The 18,521-nt window shown below is 44.0% G+C and overlaps 1 long non-coding RNA gene across 2 annotated transcripts; it reads left to right on the forward strand.

Annotated features, from left to right (window-relative positions):
• Positions 1 to 51: 51 nt before the first annotated feature.
• On the forward strand, positions 52 to 14,269 carry LOC148119887 (uncharacterized). 2 transcript variants are annotated; one of them, XR_015734889.1, is made up of 6 exons: positions 52 to 302; positions 759 to 866; positions 2,388 to 2,658; positions 2,912 to 10,866; positions 11,211 to 11,247; positions 12,128 to 14,269. It is a non-coding gene; the product is annotated as an uncharacterized LOC148119887 (long non-coding RNA). The 2 variants fall into 2 exon arrangements; XR_015734888.1 differs by having other exon boundaries at positions 11,211 to 14,269.
• The last annotated feature ends 4,252 nt before the right edge of the window (positions 14,270 to 18,521 follow it).

Consider the following 18,521-nt stretch of genomic DNA (forward strand, 5'->3'; position numbering starts at 1 on the left):
TCTCGCGCTCGCTCGCTCGCTCCAGTATGTAAATGTGTAATAGAAGCCAAATATGGAGCAGTTGGCTGCCGCCGCCACAGCTCAAGGATCCGACTTCATGGGGGGGGGGGGGGCACCCTCTGGCAGGCGGCCCGGCGAGCCGCACAGAGCACGGCGAGCGCACGGCGCGGCTGCCGGCCCGCGCCCTTAACCCTTGTGTGCACCCGGCCGGAGCAGCGGTCCCTCCAGCGGAGGCCCGGTGCCTCTTCCTAACTGCGGCTCCGGATCCCGGACGTCGGCCCGAGGGGGACTGTGCCTTCCAGGTTTGAGAAAGGGGCGGGGAAGTTGGGGCGATGAGGTCATTGGAGTGGTGACCGATCGGTGCTCTCGCGCCTCCTCGGCTCCTTGCAACCTAGTTGGAGGGGACAAGGCGAGTGCAGTGTGCAACTCCGGTAACCTGGAGTTTTCACCGCAACGGGTGTCAGGCTTCGGCTCCCACCTGGTAAAATAACCAAGGATGGGAACTCGGCTGATTCTAATCCCGAAGTGACCTTGGTGCCCCCAACCCCCAACCCCCAACCCCGGTGCGCGTCTAAGAGACTCACAGTATCCACGCTGTTAACCCTCCTGCCCGTGAGCCCTGAGCAACCCGACTCCGGGCCGGTGCCTTGGCTTGCAACTCGGGAAAGTTCTCAGGCTTCCTCAGTTTGCACTGGCGCCGTCACCTTTCCTGCCCGGACAAGCTGGCGACCTCCCGGCCCTCCTTTCTAATTCTGCAGGTCTAGAAATCTGCAGCAGGAATCGAACGTCTCGGGTCTAGCCCTGGTAGCAGACCTGCTCACTCCTCTTGCAACTAACTGGGGATCATTCATTTCATCGGAAGTGAGGTAACTGGTGCATTGAGCATTCTATGGCCGTTCTCGGGAGTCCAAGGCGAAGGAACTTCCCCTGGTCCCGGTAGCTAAACGCAGACGTGGAGTCCTCACCCACCCCCCTCCACTACACTGCTGCCAGGTGTGAGCTCTGTGGGAAGGAATCTTCCCCGGAGGAGTGCACCTTGCCAACAGGTGTGGCACCCAGAGGAAGAGCGGGCACAACCCTACAAGGGTCGCTCAGTGCCGCGTTCTCTTTGCTGCAGATAATTCTAGAAGACCAGTAGGTGTCAGGCCAGCATCTGACCTCTTTCAGGTGCTTAGAACTCAGAGTCTAGAATCTCGATCCCTTGGTCTTGTAGAAATGACTAAAAGCGGGTTTTGAGAGACCCTTTGGCTCCGTTTACTTAGGACCGAACAGTCAGTGTCTGAAGCAGCGTACAGAATCATCAAGAGAAACCTGTGAGCTTTCTAAACTACTGTATCGTGGAGTCAGCACTTCAGATTAAAATTTTTAAAAAAGTCATGAGGGGTGGGGGTTACATATCTATTCTCAGGTTTGAAATACCGTGCACACGTCCACAGCTACTTAAATAGAACTACGACTGTTCCCTCCCACCCCCCTCCGTAACTTGTGTTGCTGTTCACTTAAAGATCCCTGATTGTTAGACTTCATACGCTAAAGTGACATCGTTGGTCTCATTACAGCCTCTAGTGGACGGTTAACAGGAGTTGCCTGTCAAGTCTCTGACTAGTTTTGTTTTCCTTCCTGAGCTTTATCCAGGTGAAGGTTAATAGTTCAGAGCTTAATCGGGTGCTGGGTGCTTTCCTTTCGCTGCTCTTGGGAAAGCTGTCTTTGAACAGGAGCGGAAGCTTGCCGGCTTCGCGTGGAACAGGCAGGCGTAAGCTTTGCACTACAGGTATTGTTGCTGCTGGCCCGTGAATCGACAAAGCTTCTGCTCTTCGCTTCAGTTGCAGACAGCTTTCATAAAAAAACCAAAATCCATCTCAAATATTTTTATAACAGAAAATATTGGTTGCCATGTTTCTGGCGTAACTGAGATGTTTTCATTCCAGCTCATAATCTGCAAACTGTCCAATCCACCTCCACTCTATTTTTAGACATCTTACATTTAGAGAATTTTCAAGGGAAAAACTAATATTGTAATTATTACGTTGGTGCAAGCAGTTAATTTGCATTATTTTAACAACCTTAAACATATTAAAACACATAATTCATATTAGACATAGTCAATTAATTTAAATGTTCCCTGAAGAAAGCTAAATATGTGCATTACCCACACAGTAAAAATAATTAATAAGAAATGTGCTGTTTACTCTCCTAGCCATTACAATTAAAGCCATAAACTGTCACACTGTCTCCCTCCTTTCCTCTCTCTCTCTCTCTCTCTCTCTCTCTCTCTCTCACACACACACACACACAACCTCCAGCTATTTTTTGCTTCAAGGTCCAACACAAACATAATACCCACGATGCAGCTTCATAACTCGAGTGCTGATGTATTTTCTTTTCAGGTGACAGAACATCAAATGCACCATCAGCGGTAACAGGACAGGTTCTTTAAAAGCAAAAGTTCTCACGCAAATGAAAACTTGGTGGTAACAGAGCAGTTTCTAAGGTGGCAGGTGACGGCTGTATAGCACCATTCCCCTGAACCCAAATCTGACATTATATTTATACAAGACTCAGTCAAGCTTTGAAATGGAGTCAAATTGAGGAAGAAGGGCCTGCTGAGCCTTACTCCTAATCTGTGTTATGAATGACTTAAAGAATGTGAAAAGAAATGTTAGTACCCTTTATTTGTTTTTCTAAAGATTTGTTTAGTGTGTGTATGTGTGTATGCATGTATGTGTGTACGTGTGCATGTGTGTGTGTGTGTGTGTGTGTGTGTGTGTGTGTGTGTGTGTGTCCTGTCACTTTCTGAGTACTCCTTTGAGCTTTGAGACGGGGTCTTTACCTGAACCTGAGGCTCATCTCTTCTCGACTAAGCTAGAAGCCAGCAAACCTAGTCATTGCCTCTTGTCTCTTCCCTCTCCAGGCTGAGGTAATGGAAGGTGGGATGCCAGACTCCTTTGATGAGTGCTGGGGTTCACACTCAGAGCCACACTATCCTGCAGCAAGTGCCCTCAAGACCCAGGTCATGTCTCTAGCCACCTTCTATCTATTTTAATGTTTTTGTCCCATCTGCTTTTGAAAGTTTAAAATGGACTGGCTACTGTATATTAAGTCACAAGACTTTTATGTATTACATTTCTGCGTTTAAAATTGGAGTCCAAAATGTCGCAGCGCCCGCCACGGCACCATCACCTGGAGGAGTTTAGACTTCAGAATCAAGGTTCCTACCCCACGATATGCAGTCAGTGTCTGCCTTTGAACTAGCTGCCTGCCGAAGACTGGGCGCATCCCAGCCTGAAGAACACTGATCTTCATGGGCTCTGTCTGGGCACATTTGGCCATGATACAGAACTTGATTCACCAATGAATCACCTTTATGTTAATTGTTATACACAGGGGAAAAAGGGACCGCATTGCTCCTGGATCTCTGCATCCCCAAACTTAACCAGCTTCTAGTAGAAAACAAAACATTTTTAAAAGCCATCTGCACTGAATACCTGTAGACTTACCCCTCATTGTGCTCCACACAGAATACAGAATAACAAGTCTTTCCACTACACCGGGGTGCTATCAGTAATCTAGAGATTCCTTGGAACTTAAAGTTATACTGTAAATTTAAATTACTGATTATTTAAAGCATTAGAAAATATGAATACATGGTGTGTAAACACTATATAATACACTTATACAATCTAAGATTTGGATATTTCAGAGGAACCCTAAAACTAGCCCTCCCGTTTGAGGGGTGACTATATATGTGTGAAGAAAATAGCACTCCTCGAAGAGCCCCAGTTCATCTATGAAAGAAACTGGCTTGAAATGAGTGTGTTGGGGTCTTCTCTAGGAATGTGCTCTCTGAGGCAGTAGAGGGAGCACAAGAGTGCTTAGGACAGCCATTGTACACAGGGCGCTCCAAAGCATGACAGATTTTTAAACTGCAGTATATGTTTGCATTGGAAGTAGCCCGTTACGCCATTCCAAACAAAACAAAACGAAAAAGCTAACAAACACACTGCCTACCCGATTACAGCAGTTAAATAATTGAACAGATTGCAAATTACATAAAATAAAAGATACAAGATATACTCATTTCAAGTTCTAGGCTTGCATTCTTCCAGTGGACTTCAAGAATCCTGCTTAGGAAAGGTACTTTATTGCCAGGAATGCACAAAGCCCTCCCCCCCCCCCAGTTTGATGCTCTGGGTGTGGCTGGCACACACCTGTAATGTGGACTGGGGAATTCCAAATTGTTGTCCCTGAACTATGTAGCAAGTTCAAGGATAGCCTAGGATAGGTGGGATGTTGTCTTAGGGAAAAAAAAAAGTAAAAAGTCTTCCTGGCCTGGTGACGTACCTCAAAGGTTAAAAGAACTGACCACCAAGCCTGAGGACCCAGGTTCAGTCCCTGAATCCACACGGTGGAAGGACAGACCAAGTCCTGCAAGTTTTCCTCTGACTTCCCTCACAGTAAGTAAATGCACATGATAAAATTTAGTTAATAAAAGGAAAAGATGCGTTGGTTTTCTCTAGTCAAAAATAATGTTAATTTTTCAGAATAGACAACCCAGAGAGAAACTAAAATGGATAACTAAGAAAGGAGCTACTTCATCAATATTATACCCAATAAATTGATTTTGAGTCAGACGCATTGGTTAAAAAGTAGATGATTTTTGTAATACTTTCAAAAATGTCTCATTTTGGGCTGTTTCAACTGCTTGCCATGATGACCATCAATTTGATTATATTTATATAATATTTCATGCTGTTCAGATTTCTCCTATATCATACCCTCAAACACTTCCCTGGGGTGGCTAGGGCACATAGGAAAAGCCAAGATTGAATCAGGAAGCTACACAGTGAGAGCTAGTTGACATTTAGTAAGTATCTATTTATTTATTGTAGGTGAATTTCATGAGGTAGTCCAGGCTGGCCTAGAACCTCCAGTCCTCCGATCAAAACCACAGGAGTGCTGGGATGACAGCCTAGATTGGTCTCCAGCTGATAAGCATGCATTCAGTAAGAGATGAGGAATAGTGCACCAGGCCTGGAGCCTTGGACCCAGGGACCAGCATTTGGGAAGTGGAGACAGAGAAATCTAAAGCCCAAAGTCGACCTCAGCTACATGGTGAGCTGCAGAGCATGTGGGACCTTATAATTAGAACCTGTGTCTTAATTCTCGAGCTGTTCTTTCTGTCCTTGCTGTTCCTCGGGCACCATTTGTTTTGCCTCTAGTACACAATATACACTATACATAGACCCCCCCCCCTCCGCCGCCAAGAACACACACTGAGGAAAATGGACTATCCCACAGTTTACCAACCTTACCTTTCTAAAATATGTGTATCTTTACCAGGGTGAGGAGGCTCACTGCTGGCCGACCAGTAGCTCTCAGAAACACACAGCGCTGGAAGCACTGAGAATCCAAGACGGCACTCACTGAAATGTTGGGGTGGGGGTAGGAGAACAGTTGTATAACTCTTGAGCAAGGTTAGGCTTACAAACTCCTATTAGCCTTTCAGCTTTGTAAACCAGACCAAATGTGAAGGCGAAATGCATCTTATCTAAGTGCACCTCCTATCAAAGATCATCGAAGTTGAAGTAGTAAACATTTATTTATTCTTATCTCTTTAGAATTGTTAAACGTCTTTCCTCCCACAGTAGTGAAGTACTTGCCAAGTTTCTGCCTGGAACAATTTGTTATGGCTATGCAATAATCCTGGAAACTTTGAATTTTTAATGGAAACACTGAGGCCAGCTCTTTAACCATGCTCTTGCAAAAAGGGGTTTATCCTATATGCCATCTTAAAAACAGAGCAAGCTGCGGTAGTTACAAAACAAAACACTTTGCTTAGATTGTACTCCTAAAGAAGCCTGTGGGGAAATAAACCAGAATAATGAAGAAACTAGAAACAAAAGTGAAAGCTGCCCATTCAATAGACTCTGGGGTCCGTGGGCCACACCCTAGCTGAAGTCTAGAGGTTCCACTTTCAGACCTGAGTCCCAAGGCTGTGTGCAGCCTACAGGCTTACAGACCTGAGTCCTGAGGCTGGGTACAGCCTACAGACTTACAGACCTGAGTCCTGAGGCTGTGTGCCACCTACAGATTTACAGACCTGAGTCCTCAGCCTGGGTACAGCCTACAGATTCTTACAAGCCTGCTACAGAACCACATGTTTGATCTCTTAAAAACTGCAGCTGCGCAGGCTTCTTGATCATGAAATGACATCACTAATATTCAAGAGTGGAATGAGGGTTTGGAGTATAGCTCAGTGACAGCATGCTTGCTTGCTTGCCCTCAGCAAGACTCTGGGTTCTATTCCCCAGAGCCACAGAAAAAGGGTTGGCTAAAAGCCCTTGCACCACAGTATCTGCTGCCAGTTTCTGATTCAAGAGTACACATATTGACTAAACAAAATGGCAATCTTAAAAACAACCACACAAATATTTTAATATAGAGCCTTGCTATCCAGTATGGTCTTTGAGCTCTTGAAACTTGGCTAATTTAAATTGAAATGTACTGTAAACATGAAATATGCTTCAAAATTTAAAGATTTACTTAGATACCTGTGTATATGAAAGATATAAATACAGGTATACATATATTCAGTACCTCAATAATTTCTTATTGATTAAATGTTGAAATGAAAATATGTGCATTCATCATGCACTGGGATAAATGAAACATATTGTTAACACATAAAAGCATGAACATATGTACATATATGCAATAAATATACACACATGCTTGTATGCAGAGAAGTATACACATGAATATACAAGTGATCATATACATACAAACACACATTCAAATTTATATTTAAGTATATATCTTGTTCTTTGTTTGCTTAATGGGTAAAGCAATGGAGCCCAGAGCTTCATCATGTCAGGCAAGTCCTCTACTCCTTCAGCCCCATAATTCAACATTTTCCACAGTCAGCTACCAAGAGTGTAGATGATGAGATTGGCAAAACAGTCTAGCCTCAAAGAGCTGGACACCTCTGGATCCTGGATGGCTTCTTGCAAGCATTCAACGGATATTAGCTGATGTTTACCCTTCATCTGAGTGTCCTCTTTCTCCATGTGACTGTAACGCCTGTTCTCTGAGAGTCATCTGTCTGAATGCATTGTCCCATTGGTAGATATGCTGCAGGCCTGTGAAGCAAAAGCTGTTAGACTCCTCTGTGACTGAGTCTTCATGGAGGGTGTTCAGACTCTGGTTACTTGAATTGCTGAAAAACCGACATGTGTGTTAGAAAGCAATAACGTTCTAGCATTATAGCTGGTTTGGGAGGTTGCTATTTGTGGCTAAATAGTGTGGTGTTGATACCTTCTAGGGACAAATGGCTTTGGGCATTAATAATGGAAATTATACTATTCGGGGCTTGGAATATGACTTAGTCAGTACATCCTTGCTTCAAAGTGTGAGAACTGGAGCTGCGAGCCTCAGCACACGCATAAAAATTTGGGTGTGTTAGCACACCATTAAACCCAGAGCTGGGGAAGTGGAGACAGAAGGATCCCTGGGATTTGCTGGCCAGTCGATCTAGCTGAAAACATGAACTCCAGGTTCAGTAAAAAGTCCCTGTCTCAAAAATAAGGTTGTAGGTCAGAAAGATTAAATTTCTGGTACCTACCTAGTGGAAAAGAAGAACCACTAGCTGATTTCTTTGCCCATGCATACACTTACAGTGCTATACTGAAATGCACACACACACACACACACACACACACACACACACCAATAAAAAATGTAGTATGATGAAGGAAGGGAAAAAAAACACTTGACACTGATCTGGTGTACACACACACACATACACATACTCATTCATACACACACATACATATATACATGCTTATGCACACATGCCCACATGGTAAGATACACAATAAATAAATTAATGTTAAAAAATTAAGATGCACAGTGACTATGGAAAACACCAAACATTGACCTCTGACCTACACAAATGCACAGGTACACGCGCACATGTTCATACCCACACATGAAAATTATACATTTTGCTGTCTTACTAAAAACATACCAAGTCTATTGAAAAGAAATCTGTTTTTTAATATATAATAATTTCAGCCCAATGGGATACTTCTAAAGGAAATGAGATGCTTTTTGAAAATTTTTTAACCATTGTTAATTTGTCAGCAAGCCAGAGGTCAATTGTCATCGAGGCCACTCTGACCAAGATTGAATATGAGGAAATGGACCTGTTAAATATTATAGTTTGCAACTCCAATCATCTAATAAGCACGACTCTTTTTAAATGAGAAGAAGACAGGCAACATTTTAAGGCTGAGAGTATGTGAGTTAAACCTTGCTTGGTATTGGCTGGAAACTTTTGGGACTCTATTTTTAGTATTTCATTAACAACTTGGCATTTTTTTCCTCAAAAGAAATCCATTTTCTAAATTAAAATCCAAGCCAGAGGCACCACCGTGTGAACGTAAGACAGTGGCACTTGATGGGTTATACTTGTCAGACACAGGGTGCTTCCAATGTGAGGTGTGGACCATAGCAGGCTGCAGAAACAAACATCAGATCCTTATGGGAGGTCCGGGAGACTTCTCTGTCCTTCTGGCTTCGTGACATGAGAAAACATGACTGCAAGCTCTCTCTTAGCTACTTTATTTTTCTTGAATAAATATTGGCCAGGACAAGCTGGTCTGAATAAGGGTCATAGTTTAAGAACATCCTTTTGTGAGGAATTTACCCAGCTTGCCCCCAAAGAGGAAGCAGTGCAGAAAAAAGAAATGCATTGGCAAGATTTCCTTTTTTTTTCTTTTTAACATAAATAAGTAGAGTTCATAGAAGAAACTGTACAGTCAGGGTTTCATAGGAGATTAGCAGGTGGTTTGAAGCCTCCACAAAGACCTGGAAGTGGGGCTGGGAGCTGGGGCAGGGAGTGGGTGGTATCTAAAAGCCTCCTACTGGAGGTTCTGGTTTTGCTTTGCCCCTCCTGCCTCAGATGCCTTCTGCCAGGGCAGGGATAATAGCACCCGACTAAAACTGTAAATTACAAACATTCTCCTTAACTACAGAATGAACATGCAGAATAGAAGACCCTGTCAGCCCGAGTGCCAAACAATCAAAGAGAAGAAGACAAATTACTCACTCATCCCCCTGCAGCCAAAATCTTATTCTGCCAGCTCCATGGCTGGGGGAGGGCTTTGCTTTTTTTTTTTCTGTCAGATACGAAGAGAAATTAATACTTTGCAACTGTAATAAATACACGGGTATGGAATCCATTCTACTGCAATAGGCAACCGAGTTGTGAGATCTGCTTTTCATTCCAACACCCTCTCTGCTTTAATGCTGGTGCTTAAATACCAAGAGTAAGAGCATAGGATCCCAACACTCTCAGGACTAGCTTTTCCTGCAGTCAGTTTTATAATTGCATGGCTCCACCCCCTCCTGCTCAGTACTTCCTTTTCCTCAATACCCTTTCTCCCCCACCCAACCATGAATCATCTTGCCTTTAAAGAGACTGCTATGACCCCGTGTGAACTTTGCTGGCATCCTGTATCTCCCTGTGCCAAAAAAGCAGGGCAGTAGTTCTGGGACAGAAACCGGGTCAGACCCTGATTCAGGCTCTGAGGGGACAATCTGGGGGTACTTCTCTGGGAAGAAGAGTGGGGAGTTACTTTTCCTAGATCCTGAAGAGGATTCTGAATTTCATATCTTGGTTCACAATCGGGTTCGTAAGAATCCAGTTTGGCCCTTTGTGCAGAATGAAATATATCAGAGGGGAAAAAAATGTTGACTGATCTTTTTCTGCAGTCAGGGCAGAAGAATTTCTACCACATTCGACTCTTTGATTTCTCCAGATCTTGCTGAGAGTGGGGTTTCCATATTTGTGCTTTGGCAAATGTGTCCGATAGCTGATTCCTCCTGATATGAGTTCCTAGTGTTATCATTTTCTTATGTGCGCATTCATTGAAACCAGAAACAGGTTTGACCTTCCTCCCTTCCCCCCTGCAATGATGGAAGTGGAAGAAACCCAGGACCCTGTAATCTCTAGGCAGGTGCTCAACCACTGGGCTACACTCCAGCCTCCTCCTCCTCCTCCTCCTCCTTCTTTTTAATATTTGAAAACAGCAGATAAAATTAACAGTACAGGCCTTGAGATGTGACACCCCCCTAAAGGAGGTGCAAAGTGTGTCCACAAATTAACCTCATACCCTGGCGAACACTTTTCTCTTTGTACGCAAAGCCTACCTTGCTTTCTACAACCCCCCTCCAGTCCTCAGCCCCACCTTCTTAGCCTAGAGACCTACTCCTCATCTTTCAACATTTGGCTTAAGCGTCAGCACATCAGCGAAGTCTTCCTTGATAATCACAAGAGTCTGCGTCTCTGCCCAGTGTGTGAGTCAGAGCAGTGCTATTTTCTAATTCTTTTTATTTATACAATATTTTTTAAGCCAGTAACAGAAGATAAAAAAAAAGAACTTTCAGGGCCATGAGCACAGATGGAGAGAGTATCCTGTTCGGGGAGGAGAGCCGCTCTTATCTGAAGGCTTCCTGTGGCACCCAAACACGTGTGGCCTTCACTAGCTTCAGCTGTGAGCATGTCTCCCTTCTTCAGTACTCTGCCTTGCTCTAACGGGCCTAGATAGAAAATCTATCTTTCTTCTGGACCTGAGATTTCAGGACTGTTGCTTTTTCTTCTTGTTATTTGCATACATACCCCCATCTCTTTTCTCCTTAGATATTCATTGATGACCTGTTTTGAGAGTATATTTGATCTGTCATCCATGACTTTGGAAAACAAAAAGATGACATGGAACAGAAGAGTTACCCAGAGTCACTGCCCTAACCTCATCTTTCCAGAAGAGATGATTGTTGACTCTAACCTGAGACACAGGCTACCAGGTCTGCATGGACAGTTGAGTCCTCAGAGAACATAGCATGATCCTGCCAGGCCTGTGGCCAGGTCCAAGAACAAGGGCTTCCCCAGGGCTTCTCAGCTGCCTCTGTTGGGCATCAACACACACAGCAGCTGTCCCCCACACAAGTGTCATGGTAGCTAAAGGTGCAGAGTAGCCAGACAATAAACTAATCAGACATGTAACCAATCAACCTGAGGCAAGAAACAAACAAACTGTTCATGATAGCAGATGTCTACATTGTTAGAGCAGAGGAATTTATACCACATTCCGGCCTTGGGCTTCTCCGGACCTGGCCAAGTGTTGAAGTTTTTTTGTCTTTCTTCCTAGGTTCTAGAGATTGAACCTAGGACCTTATGCATAAAAGGTAAGTGCTCTACTACTGAGCCGTATCTCCAGCATTGATTCCCATCTCTCAAGGAGCAGCTGCGTAAGCCCTGTCTCACCACCGAGCAGATCTTACCCTCAGGCTCCCAATCCTGAGGAAGCTACTATGTTGGAATAACTGTGACATGTTTACCAACATTCTCACATCTCCGGAAATGGCATCTATACCCTTCCAGTGTTCAGTCCCAAGGCCATTGGAGTTACCTATCTGCTCTCTCATTGGTACCTCACATCCAAGCTCTCCATTGGATGGAGCTGGCTGGACCTTCAAAATATGTCCAGACGCTAGTCATTTCTCTTCACTGAGATTGCCACCATCAGAGCTAACCCACCATCAGGAACGTTGCAATAGCCACCTACAGTCTCTTTGATCTCTCTGCTACTTGGTTCCTTCTTGGTCTACATCTTGGTCTTCATCTTGGCCCACTGTGTGGAGCTGGTGAATCTGGGCTGCCTTTACAGGTGCTTTTTTATACTCAGAGGCAGGCCACAGCACTTCCATGTCTGCCAGACTCGCCATGATCTCAGCTCCTCTGACCTCTGATGCCACCATCATTGCCCCAACATCTTCAGCCCCACGGCTACAATGAAGCCAGGCATACTCTGCCATGGGCCCAGGCTCTCTGCTCTCTTCCCGGTTCTGGAATGCTTTGCCCTTAGACAGTCAAACCTGCCATGGCTCCACCTCTGCAGTCCTTTTTTGTCCCTGAGGAGCCACCGTCAGAGTGGCATGTTTAGCCCACCACACACTAGTTGTATCCTTTCTGCTTCCTTGAGTGCTTATTGCATGGATGTGTTATCCCATGATACCAAATAAGTATTTGTTACTTGTTTTTTGTTGTTGTTGTTGCTGTTTACAGGAAGGGATGGATTTCTCATGATAGCTATCCAATAAATATTCACTGATTCTTCAATGAATTCATGAATCAAGAAGTAATATTTTCCAGGACCTACTATGGGCAGTCACCAGCCAATACCGAGGAATGATTGCATCAATCGAAGCGGATCCAGGACTAGATCTATAGCTCAGTGGTAGAGCTCTTGCCTGGCATGTGTGAGATCCTGGGCTTGATATCCAGTTCCACCCAAACAACAAAACTAAGCCAAAACAAACCTACTCTGCCCAGGCTGTTTGCTTGCTCTTTGACTTAGTTACATCAAGTAACATGGTGAGATGGCTCAGAAAGCAGTTTATAAAGACATTTTAGAAGAATCAAAATTCAGAGCCAAGATCTGGGCAGGGATTTATCTTAGTCTTTAATTTGGCATTTTAAAAATCTGTCTTCTATTCCTGAAGACCCAGGAAGCCATGCATAAAGGTTACAGTCGCCTGTAATGACAACACTCTGAAAATGGAGGCAAGAGAATGGGGAGTTCAAAGTCAGCCTTGGCTACATAGTAAGTCTGGGGCCATACCTGGATACATGAGACCTGTCTCAAAGCAAAGCAAAAGTCCAAGACAATATATAATTATAACTGTAAAAGTTTCTATTGACCAAGTTCTTGTGTGGTGACAGACTCCCTGCTGGGGGCTTTGCAGATAACATTTCATTTAATCTCCCACAACCCAGTGAGGTGGAGGTCATAATCCTCATTTCCTAGAGTTTCAAAGATTGCTCAAGGCTCAGTGTTTTTAGGGTTAAGTAGGTACCGTAAAAGCTTGAGAGTTTTTAAGATGCCATTACTTGAATGAACTAGGACTCTGAAAATGAAAAACAAAACAGAACAAAACAAAACAAAAACAAACAAACAAAGAAACCCCAACTTCATTGCAATGTTTGGCCAAGGGATCATTTCCATGCCCTGTTAGGGCTTGAATGTAAAATGTCCCACTTGTGGGCTCATTTGTTTGAACACTCAATCCCTAGCTAATGAGACTGTTTGGAAGGTTGTGGAACCTTCAGGAGATGTGACTTCCCCAGAGGAAGTGGGTTGCTGAGGGTGGCTGGGTCTTGAAATTTTCATAGCTCAATCCAGTTCCAGTCTGCTCTTTACTTCCAGATCCACCAAGATGTGAGGCAGAAGTACCCAAGCAGCCTCCACTTTAGTTGGACCTCCCTAGGTGTCATGCCTTCCACGCCATGACTGCCTGTGCCCTCTGAACCCAGGAGCAAAGAAAGTCTTTCCTCCCTGAACTGGTTTCTGCCAGATATTTTGTCACAACAATGAGGAACGCACCTAATACAATGTTTCCTTTGTTTGTTTTTGAAATCAAGACTCAGACTGTAGCCTAAACTAACTTTGAACTCATGGTGATTCCCCTGCCTGCATCACCTGCTGGGATTACAGGTGTGAATTACCATCACAATGAGTTGGGCTTAAGTGTTTTACTGACCCGTGTATTTCAGAAATGAAAACTAGAGGCTCTTGGTGAGGCGGGAAATATTTGTCCAGGTCAACTTACATCACGTCCCAATTAACAAAACTAAATAACAGCTTTTGATTTTTGCCTGTGGGTAGAAATGGCTCACACCTGAAGTTCCTGCTTTCTTCTCTAACATTCTCTCCCAGTGTAGGTGTGTTTTATCAGACCAGTCCTCTGTGATGGAGGACTGAGTACATTGTAGGGGGGCCAGTGTGAGTTTCAAAGCCTCATTTCAATGGACAGTTCCATTTAAGTTGACTTTGTTCCACCCCAAGCTTTACAGAGTCCTCAGGAACTGGAACTAAGCAGAGTCTTAAAGTTACGTAAGTATAAAACACTATACAGTTATTGTAGACTCAATTTTTATGTGTATGGGTATTTGGCCTCCATGAACAGATATGTGAACCACATACATACCTGGTGCCATGGATCCCCTAGAGTTGGAATTATAGACAGTTGTGAGCTGCCATGTGGGTGCTGGGAATTGAAAACGGGTCCTCTACGGGAGCAGCCACTGCTCTTAATCACTGAGCCATCTCTCGACTCTTTCCAAGTTCTACTTAGGAGATATGGTTATAGAAGCTGGAATTGTTCCAGAGTTCAACAGTCTTAGACAGAGGAGGAAGAGGAGGAGGAAGAGAAGGAGGAGGAGGAGGAGGAGGAGGAGGAGGAGGAGGAGGAGGAGGAGGAGGAGGAAGCCAGCCCAGCAATTTCAGAGAGCCCAGCTTTCTCAAGTCGGAAGGAAATGCAAAGACCCTATTTGTGGCTGCAGGAGAGGAAAAGAGTCCCACAAGGAAACGACCAACAGATGGTAAATACATTTTTAATTCTCCTGTCATACTGTGTGGACTTGTGCACATTTGTCCTGCTGTGTTAGGCGCCTGAAATAGATGCCGCGGACCTGCAAAAGAGGGAGTACCGCAGCCATCGGAGACTCAGGAAGCCCTGAGAGCTGATGAGCAGGAAGGGGTAACAGAACAGGCGAGTGTGCTCCCAGTCAGTGCCTCTTCAAGGTGCTCGCTGACAGTCTCAGTGCAGAACATCCTCTCGTATGTTGGGTCTCAAGGGTGATGTTTCAAAACATGCTATCTCAAATCGTTCTCCGGGCTCTGCTTACAATGATTACATGTTGACACTGTTCATTTACTGACTCCAAAAGTTATAGGGAGCAAGGACCGTTGATCGACAGGTCCCAAGTACTCAAGGGGCTGTCACCAATACCCGTAGTCCAGACTTCTTCATCTCATCCTCTTCCAACTCTTAATGGAATAGCATGGTCCCATGTGACATGGTAGAAATATCAGTTCCGGAGCAAGGAGCAATTTGATTATGGATTTCCCGGCAAAGAACCTGAAAAGGTAGCACTCCAACTTCCGGTCTGTGGACTCTGGTTCTAAGAGATGATGGGGACCATCAGGAGGAGGTTAGGCTACTAACCCTTACGTCATCTTCCGTGGTGCAGCAGTGGAAAGGAGATATGGTGAGACACTCCACTGGAAGAAGAACAATGAAGCAGGTTGACGACCTAATCCCAGACTGAGGGACAGAACACAATACTGTACCATTAAGACTGTATCCCTAGGAGACCCAGTTTGGTTTGGTTTTTTTTTTTTAATAGGCATAAATCTGGGCCAAAGAGGTGCAGCAAATTGGGAAAGACCTTGCAATTAGTGGCATACTGATGAATTCATCAGTAGAACCCAAGACACTTCTGTCTCCCCGCCAATGTTTTATCTCCTCAAGGAAGGTTGGCACGGCTGTGACACCCTTTATCTGAGGTTAGGCGACCTTGGTTGTGGCATCTTTTGTAGTTGGGTTTTTGTAAATCAGGATGAAGGAGTCTGTGGCTGCTTTGGGAAATTGATGATAATTCTTTATCAGTAAGGTTTCAAGCTGAAATGTGTTTGTTAATTTTTGTCCTAAACCCCTGTGGATTGTGTCTGGGTTATACAGCTGTGACAGTATTGGGCACAGCTGGGCCCCTCTTTTCATGAAGTGGCAGAGAATATTACTAGATAAGAATTAAAGGCATTGCTGAAGGGACTCCGATGCTTGCACACTGGCTTCCCAGCAGGGCATGGCTGATGGGAGAACTTCTCCCTGCTCCTGTTGGGTGCAGAAATGACAGGCACTTACTGTCTGAGTCACAGAAAACAGAGCAAGATCATCCTAGCTCTGTTCAGTCAGAAGAAATCTTAGTCCATATAGTATAAGTTTCTGTAAGACTAGGTAAGTTGTCATACAGACGATTTTACATCTTCATAGTCCCTGAGTAAAGTCTCTTCTTAGCCGACGATGATTGTCCCACATAGCTAATTTAGAAACAGAGACCTCCGAGTTCTTGCAATTCTACCCCAAATGCTGATTTCGTCTCTTCTGCATATGATAGCTACAGTGTTTCCTCCTGGTTCCCTGGTGAAATCTTTTAATCTGCTTTGTTTGCATGGGATGTTCTTTGCTGTAGAGAATCGGTGTGACCTTTTGAATACACCTCTTAAGTGTACTGAGTAGTGCCATGACCACGTGACAGATCTGGGGCTGAGGGAGGGTGACAACCATTTTGACTGAGTTATTTTCAGTTGAACAGTAATGAAGGCACACTTTAAATTATTTCATCCCTGTGATCCAGATTTGATTATCTAGTTAATATCACTAGGGACAATTGAAGCTTTAATAATTACACTCAGGGTCTTGAAAAAAAAAAAAAGAAAACTGTGTTTAGTACATTCATTCATACACAGCCTTGGAGAGTTGGCCTCCGAGAGCCTTTCTGACTGCCTGAGAAATGATCCTAAGATTCCATCTTGAGACCCAGTTCAGTTGAAACTATTTCAAATGAAGCAAAAGCTAGCTATAAAATACTGTTGCTTTTAGTAGGGTGGAACAGTTCTTATTTGAATATTTGAAAGTGTAAAAAGCACAGACTGTAGTTGTTTTTCAGTTTTGTTTTTTTTTTTACTAATTATTATTATTCTTTGGGGCCACACAGCTCCCAAAAAATATACAGAGACTTATTCTTACTTATGAATGCTTGGCCTTAACTTGACTTGTTTCTAACCATTCTACATTTTGCCTCTGGGCTTGTTACCTTTCTTTATTCTACATGCCTTTCTTTCCTCCTTATTTGGTGACTGGTTGTGTGTCTGTGTGTCTGTCTCTGGCATCTTCCTCTCTTTCTCCTTTTCTCGCACCTTCCTCCTCCTTTCTCTTTTCCTACTTATTCTCTCTGCTTATTTCCTCTCCTGCCTAGGTGCTGGTCGTTTAGTTCTTTATTAGACCAACCAGTGTTTTAAGCAGGCAAAGTAACACAGCTTTACAGACCTAAACAAAAGCAACATAAAAGAATGCAACACGGTCAGGTGGTGGTAGTGTTCGCCTTTAATCCCAGCACTCAGGAGGCAGAGGCAGGTGGATCTCTGTGAGTTCGAGGCCAGCCTGGTCTATAAGAGCTAGTTCCAGGACAGGCTTCAAAACTATAGAGAAACCCTGTCCCCAAAAAACAATAGATAGATAGATAGATAGATAGATAGATAGATAGATAGATAGATAGATAGATAAGTAAATAAATAGTAAAAGGAAAGCAGAACATCTTTGTATCTTTAAACAAATATTCCACAGCATAAACAAACATAACACATCTGAAACTAATAGTCCCCACAACCGGGTGTTGGCTTCACCTTTGCTTGTGGAAAACATCTTTAGAACTACTCTCTTGCAAAGATCTGAGGGCAGGAGTCTTCCTCCCAGTATGGGCTCCAGTATGAAACAACACGGTTTTGAAGTTGCCCTGCATTGTAGGCCAAGGGCTCGTCCTGTGGCCAAATGTCATATATATCCTTGGATTTCCATATCCTCAGAAATAAATCAACTTCCCAGAGGAGCTCAAATCGTCCAATAGTTCTGATTTACATAACAGCAGATAGTGTGAGGATGCCATATTGCTTAGCATTCTGGGTAGCAAACAGGGAAGAAGAAACTCAACTGGAAACCACAGTTATTTCAGCGCCAGAATGAGATACATCGTCTATCACAGACACATGTCATGACTCATGACCTCTGCCTAGGGGTTCCACACAGTCTGTGAGTTCCAAAAAAAAGTAAACGAGTTTCCTGACACCATGCTTTGCTTCAAGAAAGAAAACAAACTCACAGGGGAGCAGATAACCCTCCCAGTGTGGAAAGATGGGACACTGGATGTAAGGTACCATTGGCTACATTGTTCCCATTGGTTTTAAAAGAAAAAGTCCAAAAGCTTACAAAACTCTCAGGCTGGGGAAGAGTATGCTGTGTGTCTTTTCCTGGGGAGACCTAGCAAACATCTGTTCATGCCAGATGGCAGCAATGCAAACCAGAGACAATTATACCCAAGTCTAGCTGGGGGAACTTAGGAAGTATATTGGGGTTACTTATGAGAGTGTGGTTGACTCAAAAATGGTTGTATTACCTGAAAATAAAAACCCAGCCCCACATGAGTGACAGTTCACAAACCTGCAGCCCTGGAGCTCCTTGTACAACGTGCAGTTGGGTCCACACAAGAGTCTCTTTCTCCAGTCAAATGCTGCTTATACATAAAAGGCTTGCATGAGTACAGGAACGGGCGTGTGAAACGTGGAACTTTCCCCAAGCCTCTGTAAGTCTCTGTAATGTTCTGTGGATTATGTGCCTCCATTCTCCTCCAGAAGAGAGTGTTTCGGTTGGGAAGAAATGGCTGTTCAACAAAGTCTAACCATTTTCCTTTGCTGACAAAGCAAATTGTGATTAGAAGGCTTTTCAGCGCTCGCAAGTTCTATTCTGATCTGTGGGTGGTTATCCAGGGGTACCTACTGTGTGATAACCCATTAAGCCATGTATGTGGGATTCATATATATTTTCCACAGACTTATTTGTTT

The sequence above is a fragment of the Myodes glareolus genome, chromosome 14 (assembly GCF_982192425.1).
Source record: "Myodes glareolus chromosome 14, mMyoGla1.1, whole genome shotgun sequence".
Classification (NCBI taxonomy): domain Eukaryota; kingdom Metazoa; phylum Chordata; class Mammalia; order Rodentia; family Cricetidae; genus Myodes; species Myodes glareolus.